Source organism: Meriones unguiculatus, chromosome 2 (assembly GCF_030254825.1).
Source record: "Meriones unguiculatus strain TT.TT164.6M chromosome 2, Bangor_MerUng_6.1, whole genome shotgun sequence".
In the NCBI taxonomy this organism is placed as follows: Eukaryota; Metazoa; Chordata; class Mammalia; order Rodentia; family Muridae; genus Meriones; species Meriones unguiculatus.
The window spans coordinates 104,133,534-104,149,101 of NC_083350.1; positions in this window are offsets into that span (position 1 = coordinate 104,133,534).

The window sequence follows — 15,568 nt, forward strand, 5'->3', positions numbered from 1 at the left end:
TCCCTGGTGAATCTGATGATCAGCTCACTCTGAGAATCAATTCTACTCATTTGGTATTGGCTTTCCAATGCCTCATACTATTAGTAAGCCCTTTTCATCTGAGACCGTCTTTTCCTGAACTGGATTAAATTTTTTAAATTGAAAAACTTATGATTTTTGAGCTCTGGAAACTAAATACTATTTTTCAGTCCCTAAAGTGCATTTTTTTATTCTTTGTTAAAGTTGTTATCTATCTCCTCTGGCAGTTTTTATTTTACAAGAAGAATATTCATCTTGGTGCCTGGACACATCTGGCTGCTGGGTCCCACTGGGGTATTTGTGATTTTTTTTTTTTTTTCACTGCTCACTCTGTTCTGGTTGCCAGGGCCATCTCTGGAGATCCCTGGGCCATAGAAATGGAGGGAGATTCAGCAATCTCAGTTCCTGCTGGCAAATTGTACATAGCTAAGGTACAAAGCCGAAGAACTACCCCACAAAGCTGGAGCACTCTAGGGCAGGGGGGAACCTCAGCCTTTATGTTCTCTTCGGCCTAAGCTTCCCAACTCTCAGAGACCATCGGGTGCATAAACGATGATTTCTTCGAGATGGCCGAATATTTGGGGATTTTTTTCAAGTATATCTCCGATAGCCATAGCCTCTCCTGGAAGCTTGATGCTCTGGCTTTTGCCATCTGTTCATTACAATTGGTCTGTGGGAATCAGCTCATTATTGACTTCTCTAGCTATATAACCTACTTACAAAACCCTTGGCCAGAAGGTGCTCAGCTTAAGACAGAGAGCTGTTTGCCGGTTCACTGTAGAGTGAAGGCTCATGGGAAGCAGCAGGTAAGGTGCCCAGCCTGCCCCTCTCAATGCTTTCCCAAGGTTACTGAAACTTCCCCTCGTGCTTGTCTGATTTCTCCAGCTAGGGGGCTTTGGATGTCTAGCCTGTGCATGACTCTGACTCCATTTGGAGTATTAAGGCATCGTGCCTTAGACTGAGTAACTGATTAACAGCAGAACATTACTGCTCAAGTTTGTGAAGGCTGAGAAGTCCAAAATCAAAGTACCAGAAGATTCAATGTCTGGTGAGATCCACAAACTGTTTTTTTTTTTTTTTTTTAATTAACTATGTGCAAGTATCTGTCTGTCCTTACATACACATATGGGCAAGTGCCCTTAAGGCTGGAAGGATGGTGGAGCCCCAGTTCTAGAGGGGGAGGTGGTTGTGAGCCACCAGATGTGGTTCTGGGAACAGAACCTGGGTCCTCTGCAAGCAGTACTTGCTCTTAATTGGTGAACCACCTCTCCAGCCCCCAGGGCTGGCATCATTAGACAGTTTCCTCACAGTGCTGAGGAGGAAAATGTGTTCTTTCAGGCCTCGTTTATAAGGGCATTAGCCCCACTTGGGAGGTTAGAGCCCTTGGGTACTTATCTTCCAAAGGCTCTGACTTTCTTTCACCTCAGTTTCTTGGTGATTAGTCTTCAATGTGTACTGTGGGGGAGAGGAACAAACATTGGGTCGCCAGCATCCCCCGTACCTCGCCTTACTTTCTTTATCTGAAAGCTGAGATGATGATTACCTCCGCACAAGGCTGGCATTAAATGATGTTTGCCGCTGATTGCACATGGCTCCTGTGCCAGGCACCTGGCTAAGTGTTCCGCACATGCCCCAATGCCCAGTTCCAGAGAACTCGGGATTTTGCCTGCACAGGTGGCTGTGCCATCCGTGCCAGGTCTCTTCTGCTGTTATTCTCGGTTGCTGATCTCCATGGAGTGGATACCACTTAGGATGTGGTTTCGAAGCTCCTCTGTCTCCACTTCACGTTACAGATCATATAGGTTCTCTTGGATCCTGCATTGGAACTCCAATGCTGCATCTCTGTGTGTTCACTGAAGCATCATTCACCACAGCTGCCTCAGGTAGGGTTTCTAGTGTTGCAACAAACACCAGGGCCAAATGCCGGGTAGCTGTTGGTTGACTGACTGCCAGATCACAGGCTTCTACTAGGAAGTTCCTTGTTTTCTCTACTTGGTAACAGTAATTAGTTTTACAAGTATTTTAAAAAGCTAAAAGGTCACTTCCTTTGCAGAGCTCCATACAATCTCTCTCCTATATTACAGTTTTGCTGATGTCTCATGATCACCTCTGTTATATCTCAGATTCACATTAACTTATGTAAATGACCAGCTTCTGCCATGGAAAACTACTTTTTTTCTGCTCCCAAACCAGGACTGCCTACAATTCTGACTAAAGTTCTGCCAAAGAAAACAAATATTTGAGAAATCATTCTCCTATTTCTTTAAGAGGAAAGCTTAAATTAATTTAAGCTGGGAATGGAGATGAACAAGACAAGTTAGGTCACTGTGTACATCAGAGAGACTTTGGCAGGCTATTCTGGTTAAAGTGTGATATGACTTACCTTGGGCATCTTGGCACACTCTGTCTACTCCCCCACCCCCCACATATGCATATTTTTATTTCTGTGTGGTTGCACATATGTGTAGGTACACATGCACGGTACCCTGTCCCCATGTGTTGGCTGCAAATCAACCTTGAATACTGTTCAGAAATTATCCACCTTTTTTTTTTTTTGAGACAGGGTCACCCATGGGTCTGAATTTCATCATTAGCTACTCTGGTTTGTCAGTGAGTGCCAAAACCTGTGTCTACTCCCCAGCACTGCTAATATTACAAGCATGTGTTAACTTCTTCAAAAAGTGGGCAATAGCTGGGCATGATGGCCACACACCTGTAATCCCAACACTCAGAGGCAGAGGCAGGTGGATCTCTGTGAGTTCAAGGTCAGCTTGGTCTACAAAGCTAGTCCAGGACAACCAAGGCAACACAGAGAAACCCTGTCTTGGAAAAAAAAAAAGTGGCTTCTTAGGATCCAGCTCATGTCCGAATGCTTGTGTGGAAGAAGCTTTCCCAGCTGAGCCATCTCCCCAGCCCGAGAAATGCACAATCAAGCATCCTGCATGAAGGCAGGGATGTGTGATTGGGTGATTCTGATGGCTGGGGAACTGAAGGTGGTGAAAATAGCCGAACCTCTGGGTACTCACTGAAGTGCCACCTGCCTCAGCTGCCTCAGGTAGGGTCTCTGTTGTTGCAACAAAACACCACAGCCAGAAAGCAAACTGCTTCCGCTTCTGCTTCTGTATTCTGTTCACTGTTGAAGGAAGTCAGGACAGGAACTCAAGCAGGGCAGGAACTGGAGGCAGGAGCTGATGCAGAGGCTGTGGAGAGGTGCTGCTCAATGGCTTGCTCCTCATGGCTTGCACCAGCCCAGGGATGGCAACCCCCCAAATGGGCTGGACCCTCCCCAATCGTAGTTAAGAAAATGGTCTACAGCCCAATCTTATGAAGGAAGGCGTTTTCTCAATTGAGGTTCCCTCCTCTCAGATGATTACAGTTTGTGTCAGGCTGACATAAATCTAGCCAGCACAACAACCATGTCATAGATCCAACCTAGGTTTCCATCAACAGACAAATGAATACAGTGGGGAGAGTATACACACTAAAGTTTTATTCAGCCATAAAATAAAATAAAAGTGTATTATCTTCAGGAAAATGGAAGAATTAGAAATCATCATGTTGTTAAGCTAAGTAACACTCAGAAGAACAAGGCCACGTGTAATTCTTTCATACCTGGAATCTAGCTTACAAAGAGAGAGACATACACAGTGTGAGGGACCATATGGAAACTATACTATATGGGAACTGAAGAGGACTAGAGTGGAAAATAAGAGAGTAGAGGGGTGAATATGCAAGTAAGGAAAGATGGCAATGAATCATGTTTTATTTAGAATGGATAAATGAAAAAAAAACAGAAAAGGTACATTTCACATCTCTTGGGACAATGCTGAGGACTCTAAGACTCTAGAAAATAGTGAAGGAACCTAAATCCAGTGAGTCATGAAGGTATCAGGCTATGGGGCTGTATTTATTTCATCATCTCAAGCTGCTTTAACTAATACTGCTGTTGAAGGAATAAATGAGCTATAGCCCTAAATCACCCCGAGTACAATCCCAGTTAGGACTTAACTAGGGATGCATAATAAACCAACTGCGGGTGTTTCAGCCATCCATCTGTGGTCTGCATCAGAACAACTACTGTCGATTAGAATTTCAAGTGGGGCAGTGGAATGGAGTAGTAGCTCTGAGGCAACATAGTGGGGTTTAAAAAAAACATTTGGAAAAATACATTGAATGCTTTGTTGTGGAAAAGAAGCAAAAGGAGACACAGTCCCAGCTGGGTGGGGAGGCCTTTGTGTGCTAGAGCGTTTCATCTTAGCAGTCAACTAATGAATCTAATAGAAAGCATTCGTCTGTGTTCTCTGTTCATTCTACTGTGTATCTTTGTCTTTTTAAAGCAGTATGCGGGATTGCAAAATATAGACAGTCATTCCCTTATGGAACCAAAAGAGAATTAGAAAAGGCTGCTAATGGCTTCTGTGCTTAGAAGTATAATGTCTTCCAGTGAGTTATGGATGGAGTGTCTGGAATTGCTTATGAATACTGGATTATAGAACCCCTCCCCCCATTTCTGCTGCTTTTTTGTTTTTCTTTTCTTTTTCTAACTAAGAAAACTTCAACATGGTATTTTTAAAAAAACATTTCATCCTGTGGTAGAAATGTCAGCCAGGTTTCAATTCACTCTTGTACTCCCCCTAAAAGGAATGGCTTTTGCGTGGAACAATAGCCTTGTTTGGCTAAGTGGTTGGTAGTATCTGCAAGTGTGTAAGGCATTCATTATCCAGGTCTCTCTTCTCCCTGGTAGCACACCAGGAAATACCAGAGTGATGTTATTTGAATTCTTTTATGTGCTCTGACTCCCACTAGACTTGAAATCCAACTTCACAGTCAAATGAGTAGCCATCTAAAGCTCAGGTGTGTATTTCATAAGAGCCTCTCAAAGGATATATAACTGCTTATGTCTTTCCTAAAGACAGCAAACTGAATTTTAATTAGATCTTGCTATCCCAAGAGATGACTCTGCATCTACTCCAAGGCCATATATTATAAAGCTTCAGTGTGAACGGGAACAGGAAGCCTGTGTTTTAGTTTAGTATTTGAAGGTCTAGCAGCCGACACCCAAGTCATTTCAGCAACTCCCAAGTCTAAATGCACTTAATTTGAGTCTCTGAAAAAAAAATGCATGCCATACATTCAAGTGTGTAAATAACTCTCATGTCAAAAATTACATAAACTTCCAGGTTATTGAAAATAGTTTTCTTTTCAGGAAATAAGTCTCAAATGGGACTGTTTCCAACTATTTTTTTTTATCTCAATTCCATCCTGACCCTGTCAGATATTAAAAAAATGAAGCAATAGAAAAATTTAAGGGTGTGTGTGTATGTGTGTGTGTGTGTGTGCATGCATGTGTGTGCTTATCTGTGTTATGTATATGTGTGTGCTTGTATGTATATGTATGTATAAGTATGGCTGTGCGCCTATGTATATGTGAGTGTATATTTGTGGGGGGTGTCTGTGTATGTAAGCACACAAGTGTGAATGTGAGTGGTTATGAGTGTATGTGTATGAACGTGTTTTTATAGTATATGTATTAGTGTATATATGTATGTGCATATGTGTATGTGTGTATAAGAGTATGTGGTTGTTATAAGATTGTGTGTGAGAGAGAGGGTGTGTGTGAATACAGGTTTGTGTTCAAGTGCATTCATAACTGTGAAGTGGGCTCTGGTGGTCATTTTTCATAAAGAATGAGGTTTTAATCAGAAGGATAGAGGAGTATAGTACAGCTTAGGAGCACCTCTGGAGCGGGTCTCTAGTTGACCTCAGAAACTGGCAAGTGGAAAACCCAGAAGACTCACAGGATTTAACTCACCAACTCAGAGAACACAGCCATGTGCACTTTGTTCTTCATAGTTTAGGCATCCATACAAATTTCCCAAGGCAAATCGAGACTTCTCAGGACAATGTTAAAAATACTGCAAAGGCATCTCAGAGCCAGAAGAGAGACATTCATCCTTTAAAACTGTCCAGGGGGGCATGGTATGGGCTTGCTGCACCCCCACAAAATGGACCTTTTATACATTATATGTAGTTAGGATTAGTTTTGTTGCTATTATTGTCTTTCTTTTTGGTAGCTAACTTTATCCATGTTTGAATAATTTTTACTCTTTGCATTTACAGACAGAGACCTGAGTTTGTGACTAGACAATGGATAAAGAATGTCTGCAGGTTTTTCTGAGACATGGTTTCTTAAACTACATGACGTCAGGGAGTTGAGGTCAAGACGCTCTAGACCGGTTGGAATGATAATATTTAATGGTTCTAATTTTTATGTGTTTTTTTCCCCTCTATTGACATAAGACTCAAAGTCACTGGTCAGCACCTATCCCCAAAGTCAGCGTTTTTCTACCACAACAAGGGAACACTCAGGTTATACGATTAAGCACACACTCCACAATTGTAGCCAAGCTTCGACTTTTCCTTTGTTTTTATTTAGCTGTCTTCTACTGAATTTGCTCATCGTTCTTTCTCTTCAACAGCTTCTAAGTTACTATCCTCAGAACCTTGGTGTTGCCTCCAATTATCTCCTGTCCCTAACATTAATTCTACCACACAGGTCTGCTGTGCTCCTCAGTGAAGAACAGAGTCAGTTTCACAAAGCAGAATTGGAGTACTGGAAGAAAATTCATTTATTGGTTCACAGATTTCAAAGAATTGCTCTGTGAATCCGAAGAAGGGCGCTTGCCATCCCCATGGACAAAAACACAATTGCAATTTTTGGTGTGATCTCCAGGGTTAGATCCAAGCCTAGCAGATGAAGAATATCCCAGCTAAGCCACGCATCTCTGAAGACAGAATTTCACCAAGTGTCAATCAAAGAGGATGCTGCTCGGGAACCACTAGGATGCTTCCAGTGACTAAAAAGGGTCCCTTGCTGGCATTTTCTCTTCTTCTCTGGTTGTAAAGAGACTTTAATTCTTATAACATTTACCTGGGATTACCATCTTTGCCTGTTAGCCACAGGTGACCCTATAGCTCCAGCATCCAAATCTCCCACATCCCCACACAGCTTCTATTAATCTGGTTAAATATTCAGCATCTCCTCAATTGAACTTTTTTGATACATAGCTTCCAAAATTATTTAATTCTCATCAGCTCTCTCTAAACATTCCTCAGTGTCTTGATTCAATGTTTGATTCTTGAGATGAGTTACACTTTTCAAGTCACAGAATGTGTGCAGAGGTCTTGGGACACAGCTTTCATCAATGATACAGCAAAAAGGACTTTGGTGTGACCTAACCTTGGCTGATGTCCTGTCTCTCTGTATTAGTTATTTTGACCTAATGTGGCTATGTAACTTCTTCCATGTTTTAGTCTGCAAAATAATAGTTCTTTCTTCATTATATGTTTTCTTAATATATGCGACATATTAAAAAATTATATATATTGTTTTTATTAATTCTGATTAATTGAGAAAATTAAGAAAGTAACATACTATGGAGAACTGACAAATAAGGCCTGCAAGCGATTTTTAGCTAATATTAAACCTGACTCCTCCCCCTTCAAAGTTGTGATATTACATTTTTATTCTTACCTAATATCGCCGAGGTTCTGAGAGATCACCAAATCCTGGCTGTGTCAGGACTGAGAATGCATAGTCAAATGTAAAGGGAGGGAATGCAAAAGCATTAATAATTTGTCTCCTCAGATTGATTTTTATTTCATTACAGAGCTCTGCAGAGCTGGACATTTCCCTGATCTAATGGGGGGGGGGGGGAGTGAAATTAGCATGAACTGCATCGTCCTGTTTGAACTCAGAGTGACCCAATTGTTCAGCTGATCCTTTCAGAGTCCCTTCATTGTGACAAAGAAGATTAAGAAATTAGAGGGTGTGCATTCCTTATAGAGCCGAACAGATTTTGAAGTCTCTAGACTCAGAGAGCATATGCAAGACAGCAGCAAAAGCAGATAAAGGGTAGGAGCGTGGCTCCTCAAATTGTGGTTGGATTTCCTTCCATGTTCTTACAGAACATGGCAGTGGAGCCTGTCAGGGTCCCCAGAAAAAGTGTAGGTGGCCAGACGTAAGACTTCTGTTTTTCCACAAGTCCCCTAATCTTCCACAAAATTAGAGGAAAGAAAAATAACAAGCAGGACATTCACTTCTTCTGAATGATCTGCTTTTAAAAGAAAACTCTAATAAGGTCTTCAATAATATTACAAATTTATTTTTTTACTTAGTTATTTTTTATTTTGGTTTTCCAAGACAGGATTTCTCTGTGTGACCCTGACTGTACCGGAACTTGCTCTGTAGACCAGGTTGGCCTTGCACTCAAAAGATTGGCCTGCCCCTTCCTCCTGAATGCTAGCATTAAAGGTGAGTGTCACCACTGCCGCCACCCCTATCACCAAAACTCAGGGATTTCTTTTTTAATGAGATGAAATTTTCAAAGGGAGGGAGAGAGAACTCAATGCTAAGATTCCTTACATAGCTCAGTTTACTGGGCTTTCACCTGTAGCTATGCTTTTCAGGACAGATCACTCTGCTTAAAGGCTGGTTGCAGAGGAGTGGGGGTAGGAGGTGAGGAAGGGAGATGCCAGACAGGAACAAGAGGTGACAGATGCATGTGGACAGGGATGCAGCCATTTCTGCTTACACTCGGGGTGTCTGCTTGCAACAGAATCCCGGGTCTAGAGCTCAGAAACACAGCGGTTCTGTAATGCCACCACCACCACCCCAGAACCCGGCAGGGAACCCTGTTAAGGAGTGTGTTATATCAGGGTCTCTGCCTCTCAGGGCCCCCGGTTGAATTGGGATTAAGAACCCTGTTATAACTGAAGGCATCTTCATGTCCCTGTGTGGTCTACAACAAGGAAGCATTCGGGAAGTTTTCCTTTTCTTAGGTGTATGAGGTGTGGAGGGACTGGCACCCAGAAACTGCATTTCCTAAGACGCATCGACCTTCATTTGGGCCTGTACATACTTAAAAGCAAGATGAAAGCCTGGCATCTCTGCTCTCATTTTGGGTCTGTCTCCTTTACTTTGGCGGAAGAACAGTCCTCTTAGGACAAATGCCCACTGCTCGCGTGAAGATGAAGTGTGTTGCTCGTGAGGCTGAGATGAACAGATTAGCAATTTAGCATAAATTGTGTGGTGTAAGGCAAGTTATGTTCTCTATTTATGTCTCAAGATGTTTTATGTGCTCCACAGGAAGACACAGTAGCCAGTCAGTGCATTGCTCTTATCTTTTCTGAGATCTTACTGAAAGCAAAGAGCACATGTGCAGTGACATCTGGCCCTCGTTTCCTGGATAAGACGCAGGAATAAGTCAAATAGATAACACACATATCCCCCAAATATAGAAACCTTCTGTATCACTTAGCACATGAAATAAGGTAATGATCGTCCCAAGCATTTAATCCATAAACTGAAGCTAGTCCTCTCAAAACAACTATAATATTAATCTAGGGAGCAAGGAGTTCATTTAAGCTCTTGAGTATTTTAAAATGCAGGTGACCTTTGCACATGGCATCATTGTCACTCCACTGGGAAGACAGTCTTTTCATATTGTTTATACATACATATGTGTATACACACACTCACACTATTTTTATTTTGTCTTTGAGACAAGGTCATACTATGTAGCCCAGGCTAGCCTCTAACTCATGATCCCACCAAGTCAGCCTCCTCAGTGCTGAGATTCTAAGCATGTACCTCCATGCCTGGATCTTATTAAATCTTATTAAATTGTTGGTATAAGGCAAATTATGTTCTCTATTTTCAAATTTCTATCCTGAGAAAAATACACTTACCCCCTATCTTGTGTTTTTCACTGCTATGAGAAATATCATCTACAGGCACAGCTGGTCAGAAGTGGTGCCCTCAGCAAATGGCTGCTTGCCATTATGCTAACAGGCAGACAGAGCAATTTTGGCTTTGGAGATGCCCTTGGCCTCAGAATAATGTAGAATCCTCAGGGGGATCCCTCTTCCCTCAGGTGAAGCTGTTCTGTGATGAACACCTTTTGATGTAGTGGCTGTGAACTCCTCCTGAGATGCTCTGGTGCTCAGCCAGCTCTAGCTCACTTCCTTTCACTCCTCCAGTCTCCTGAAGAAATATTCCTTCTGGAATTTCAGAGATCACATTAGACATTTAGACATCAGCAAAATACTTTTCTTCGCATGTCGTTTAAAGATTTCAACCATTCCTAAGTGTCTTGAGATGAACTGTCAGAGAGAGATTTTCCGCGAGCCTGGCTACTCAGCTCCGAAGATGGTTGGTGAGATGAGCGCATGAGAGAGTGCCTCTGTTTATTTTCTCCCGAGGTGAGGTCTTTGCTGACAGGATTTCCAGGTGCCAGATAGCCAGTCATCTCAGGCTGTCCTACTTTACTTTCTATCGCTGTGATAAACACCATCACCAAAAACAACTTGGAGAGGAAAGGCCTTATTTTCTCTTACACTTTCAGGTTTCAGTCTATTATTGAGGGAAACCAAGGCAGGGACGCAAGCGGGGCAGGACTCTGGAGGCAGGAACTGAAGCACAGACCATAAAGGAGTGCTGCTTGCTAGCTTGCTCCCTGTGGTTTGCTCAGCCTGCTTTCATATACAACCTGAGACCACCTGCCCTGGGATGACACCACAGCGGGATGAACCACATCAATCACTAATCAAGAAAATGCCCCACAGAATTTACTACAGGCCAACCTGGAGGAGGCAATTGCTCAGTTGAAATTTCCTCATCACAGATCAAGTTGTGTCACATTGACAAAAGAACTAGCCACCTCACTGGCCTGCTTAAGCCAGATGAGCTGAATTTAAAGGTGTAGGAATTCTTTAAAAAAAAATAATGCAAGTACTTGTCAGCTAAATTGAAAATACATGAAATATCAACAGTTTTTGTTACTTAAAAAGATCACACTATTTTGAATTATATGTATGTATGTGTGCCTGTGTGGGGGTATGTGCCCAAAAGTGAAGGAGGCCTCAGAGGCCAGAAGAGAGCATTGGGTACTCTGGAGTTACTGGTGGTTACGAACTGTCTGATATGAACACTAGAAATCAAACTCCATTCCTCTGGTAGAAAGTACTCTTAACTGCTGAGTCATCTTTCTGGTTTCTTATTTACTTCAAAACAAAACAAAACAAAAACTTGCTTGGAGTTGTGTTATAGTAAATATAGAGTGTTGGATTATAATGTTTATTATTAGCCTTAAGATTATTACGATGGTATTATCTAACCCTCTATCACAAACAACAAGACACAGACATCTGCCAGAATTTATAATTTCCTTCTATACCTTGGGCCAGGCAGATATTTCACCTACACTTTCTCAATAATCTCACCATTCATCTCCCAGCCCCCATCCAATGCTATCCACCTTAACCATCTTTATCTGGACTACCCTCCATCCATAATCTTATAAAGACATGCTTGTATTTTTCATATGGGTGTTTTCTCCATCCAAGCCACCCTCAGAGTCCTTCCTCCCTGCCCACGAGGTTCCTTCTCCACCTAACACACCGTGGTAGCTTCCTCCTTCCTCCTCTCTCCTGTGATTCTTCTGTCCTCAAAAGCCACACCTATCCCATTCTGCTCTGCCCAGGTACAGGCCATTTAGTCAGCCAATCAGGTAGGTTTACACAACAGGGATAGGTGTATTCAGGCAACAACACACAAGCATCAGACCAACCCCGTAACAAAGTTGGAGAGAGGACTCAGGTGTTAAGAGGATTCCATGTTCTTTCAGAGGACCTGGGTTCTGTCTGTTCTGAGCACCCATATGGTGGCTGACAAAAGGGACCCACCACCGTCTTTTGACCCTCACAGACAACAAGCACACACTTAAAGCATATGCAACAAAACACCCATACACATCAAGTAAAATAAATAAAATCTAAACAATAAAAACTAAAGATGTTTCTTAATCAAAAAGCCCTTTTAGGACATAGCCTCTGCCTAGCAAGTTTTATTGATAAGCAGCTAGCTACCAGGCAGGTTTCATTGCTTGTAGTACAAATATTTCAAATAGAGACCTCAAAACAAACACAAAGCTGTTTGTGTCTCCTCCTCTCCCTAACCTCTTCAAAGAAGACACAAAGGGACAGTCAGTTCATCCTGATTATCACCTGGATTCACACCTGAGCAACCAAAGATAATGTTTCTAATGGACAGTTGACCCTGACGATGAAAAGGATAGGGGTGGGGAAAAAATAACAAATAAACATTGTTTTCTGTATAAGCAAATACAGGGAGAGATGAAACAGAAGGGCAGCCTGGAAACAAGGCTATCCCCTTCCCCTGCACGAATCTGTAGCTAGGTCAATACAGGTGATCATGAGCCCAGGCAGGCTTGCCTCTCAGGTAGTAAAATAGCATTTTTTTTTTCTGGGACACACAGGTTTCTGGAACTTTACGATATTCTTGAGTGACAATCAATAATGGAATGAGGAATGTCTCAGAGTGATGCTTGCTCTATTCTGGTTGAATTGCACATTCAGGGCAGTGTTTGGCCTCCCCTTGCTGCTGTGGAGAGGAAGAGTTGACACTTGGCTGTAGACCGCATGGGGAGACATCATTTGAATGCTTGCCGCAGAGTGGTGCCTGGCACTGTCAGCTTTTGTTTACTTGTCTGAATTGTGGAGATTGCAGCTGTTTCTTTCAGTAAAGAAGCAGTAGGAAAATGTACCAGCCCACCTCGCATTGCCCCTCCCCCAAATGTTAGCAGAGCCCAACAGCTGTCTTTGCAAATCCCATCATTCGGGGTTGGACTGGTTCTCCAGCAGCAGGAACTGGAGGGCCTGTGCTGTGATTGTTGGCTGGCTCAGGCTGGCAGGTGGTAACGTACTGTGCTATGCAGGGCCTGCCTCACTTGCCTGCCTCACTTGGTCAGCTCTGCCAGGGGCTGACTCAGAAACACAGAAAAAGCAAAAACAGAGGACAAGGGAAATTTGAACACATGTGTCTCCTATTTCATACTTACAGGTCTGTGTAGTGATGAAGCCTGAATCCACTGGTTGCAGGAAGTGGAAGGGATTTGAAAGGTCTTCTTGTTGAGGAGTTTCACGTTATTTTTAGCAGCTGAAGGTTTTCTTTTGTTCCTCCCTGTCCCCCATCTTAGATCAGGGGTATTGAGTGATAAATAAAAATACCGGCAGAGAAAGGCTGGAACAGTGATGAACAAGTGGTCCAGGTATAGGAAAAACAAGTTAAGTAGCAAGAAAAAGTAGTTCTGGAAACAGTAGGGGGAATGGAGCCTGTAAAAACTGGATGAACCCAAGGGATTCCCAGCACTGCCATTTAGTATACTGCTGCCTTTGTCATAAAGGGCCTATCTCACTCCTCACTCACTCACTCACTCACTCACTCAGTCAATATTTATTAAGTGCTTACTCATTCCTACCTGCTGTTTTAGTCATGCAGAGAACAGATGAGAGGTCTATTCTCAGTATTTGTAAAGATAGGGAAGGAGACAGACAACAGAATGTGTACATGGGGGGAGGGTCATGATGTTTTCAAAGAAGGAAAGGAAACAGGGTAGGCTATAGGGTGAGTTGGGAAAGGAGGTGAAGCTGTCCCAGGTCCATGTTTAAACGAGCTCATTAAATCAGAGAGCTAAATGCTGGAGGAGGAACGTGCCAGGTGCAGATTGGCAGGGGAACATGGAGTCCGGGGTGAGTGGATTAGCCAAGTTTTCAGAAAAAGAGAGGTGGCTTTATTTCCTAAAACCATCTTCTGTTCAAGGATCAGCATCTGCTTCAAATGTTTGTTATTTTGTTTGTTTGTTTGTTTGGGTTGAGCCAGGGTTTCTCTTTGTAGCCCTGGCTGTCCTGAAACTCACTATGTAGATCAGGCTGGCTTCGAACTCATAAATATCTCTGCCTCTTGAGTGCTCGGGTTAAAGTTAAAAGTGTGCATCACTACCACCCAGCCCAAACGTTTTGAAAAATACAGCCCTTTCTCACAGTTATCCTCATGTAAGCTCCTGGTTTGTACCTCCAGGAAAGGAACGAGAATGTTTTCACTGAAGCACGGGGAGGACAGAGATCCTCCATGGTTTGGCTTGGCTCTGACACTCCGAGCACAGTACGCATGTTCTGGGTTTTGTTTGTTTTGCTTTGAGACCGGGTTTCTCTGTTTAACCTTGGTTGTCCTGGGCTTGCTTTGTAGACCAGACTGACCTCGAACTCAAAGAGATCTGCCTGCTTCTGCCTCCCAGAGTGCTGGGATCAGAAGCCTGTGCCACCATGCCCAGCCATGCTGTTCTGTTTTTCTTCAGTCTTCCCTGTCTGAATGAGATGAGAGCTGCTCTAGACAAGAGCAGAGAATGGTGAAGACTATTACGCAAGGTCACACAGGAAGATGCTAGAAGGGGAACCAAGGCCTTCACTCTCACGCAACTCTTTTTCTTTTTTAAATAAAGCAAACCCAAAATGACAAAACAGGTAAGCGTTCCATATCTTCTTCCTCCATGCTTAAGAGCGGGGTATGCAATACAATCTACAGGAGTGGGGCTTTAGGGGCTGGCAGTAAGTCACATAAATAGAAGAAGTTTCCAGTGAGCACCCTAAGGAAAACACCTTTAAATTTTCATAGAGTTCCGTTCCAATTCACCTTGCCAATTTCTACACTAGAGTGGAATTCTTTGTTGCTTACAACATTCATGTCTTCGCCGTGCTGCGTGCAAATGAATATAATTTAACTCATTTACTCCCACCCAGTAGATTAAATCCCACCACAGAGGACTCTGGAACACAGAAAACTTCCAGTTACTAATAAAGAGGACAGTAGCCCAAATCAGTTGCAGGGGCATGGCTTAAGCCTGGAAGCATACTGTTGGTTGATTGGATTAATATGCACACATTAGCTGGCCACCTCTCATTTCAGTGCATTTTCTACTCAAAAGCTGGACCAGCCAGAATCTGAAATCAAAGTCCTCTGGACTCAGAGGACAGAATGCAATTGGACTGCTTCGGCTAAGTCAAAAAAGTTCTTCCTTTTGAGTTACCTTGACATCAAGCTCAGGTGTGGATGGAATGGTTGCATCACAGAGTGGCTACAGTTCTGAGCTAGGAGTGGGACCTTCTTCACCCATCCTTTCCAACGCCCGCTGCAGCCAGCACTAGGCTGGCCTCTGCCTGTTCTGAAGGAATTTGATTTATGGACTGACTCCAAGACTAAATGTGTATTTATCTCCCAGAACAGGTGCAGAATGCCCCTCTGTTATTAACATGCTATACCTCCTTCCTTATTATTTCTCATGGGCGAACAGAATTTATCTTTTACCTGCACTTTGCTTGTTGCTTTTTAAACGACTAAGGGTTGAAGAATGGCTCACTTTATAAAAAGAAATCTGTTTTATACCTAGTTTGTCTTTCTGCTTAGTATTTATGGGAAACCGAACAGCGCCCCATTCATTAAAATTTTTGAAATGTCATTAGACTGCTCCAAACCACCATATAATGGTGAAAAAAAAAATCAATACAAGTGAGAAAGGTTTAATCAGCTGCAGGATTCCCCATTTTGCTTAACCAATTAGCGGTAAGGTAACTGTTAAATGTTTGCCATAATTCATTCCTGGGCATGTATGCTTTGCTGACAGATCCCCTTTAA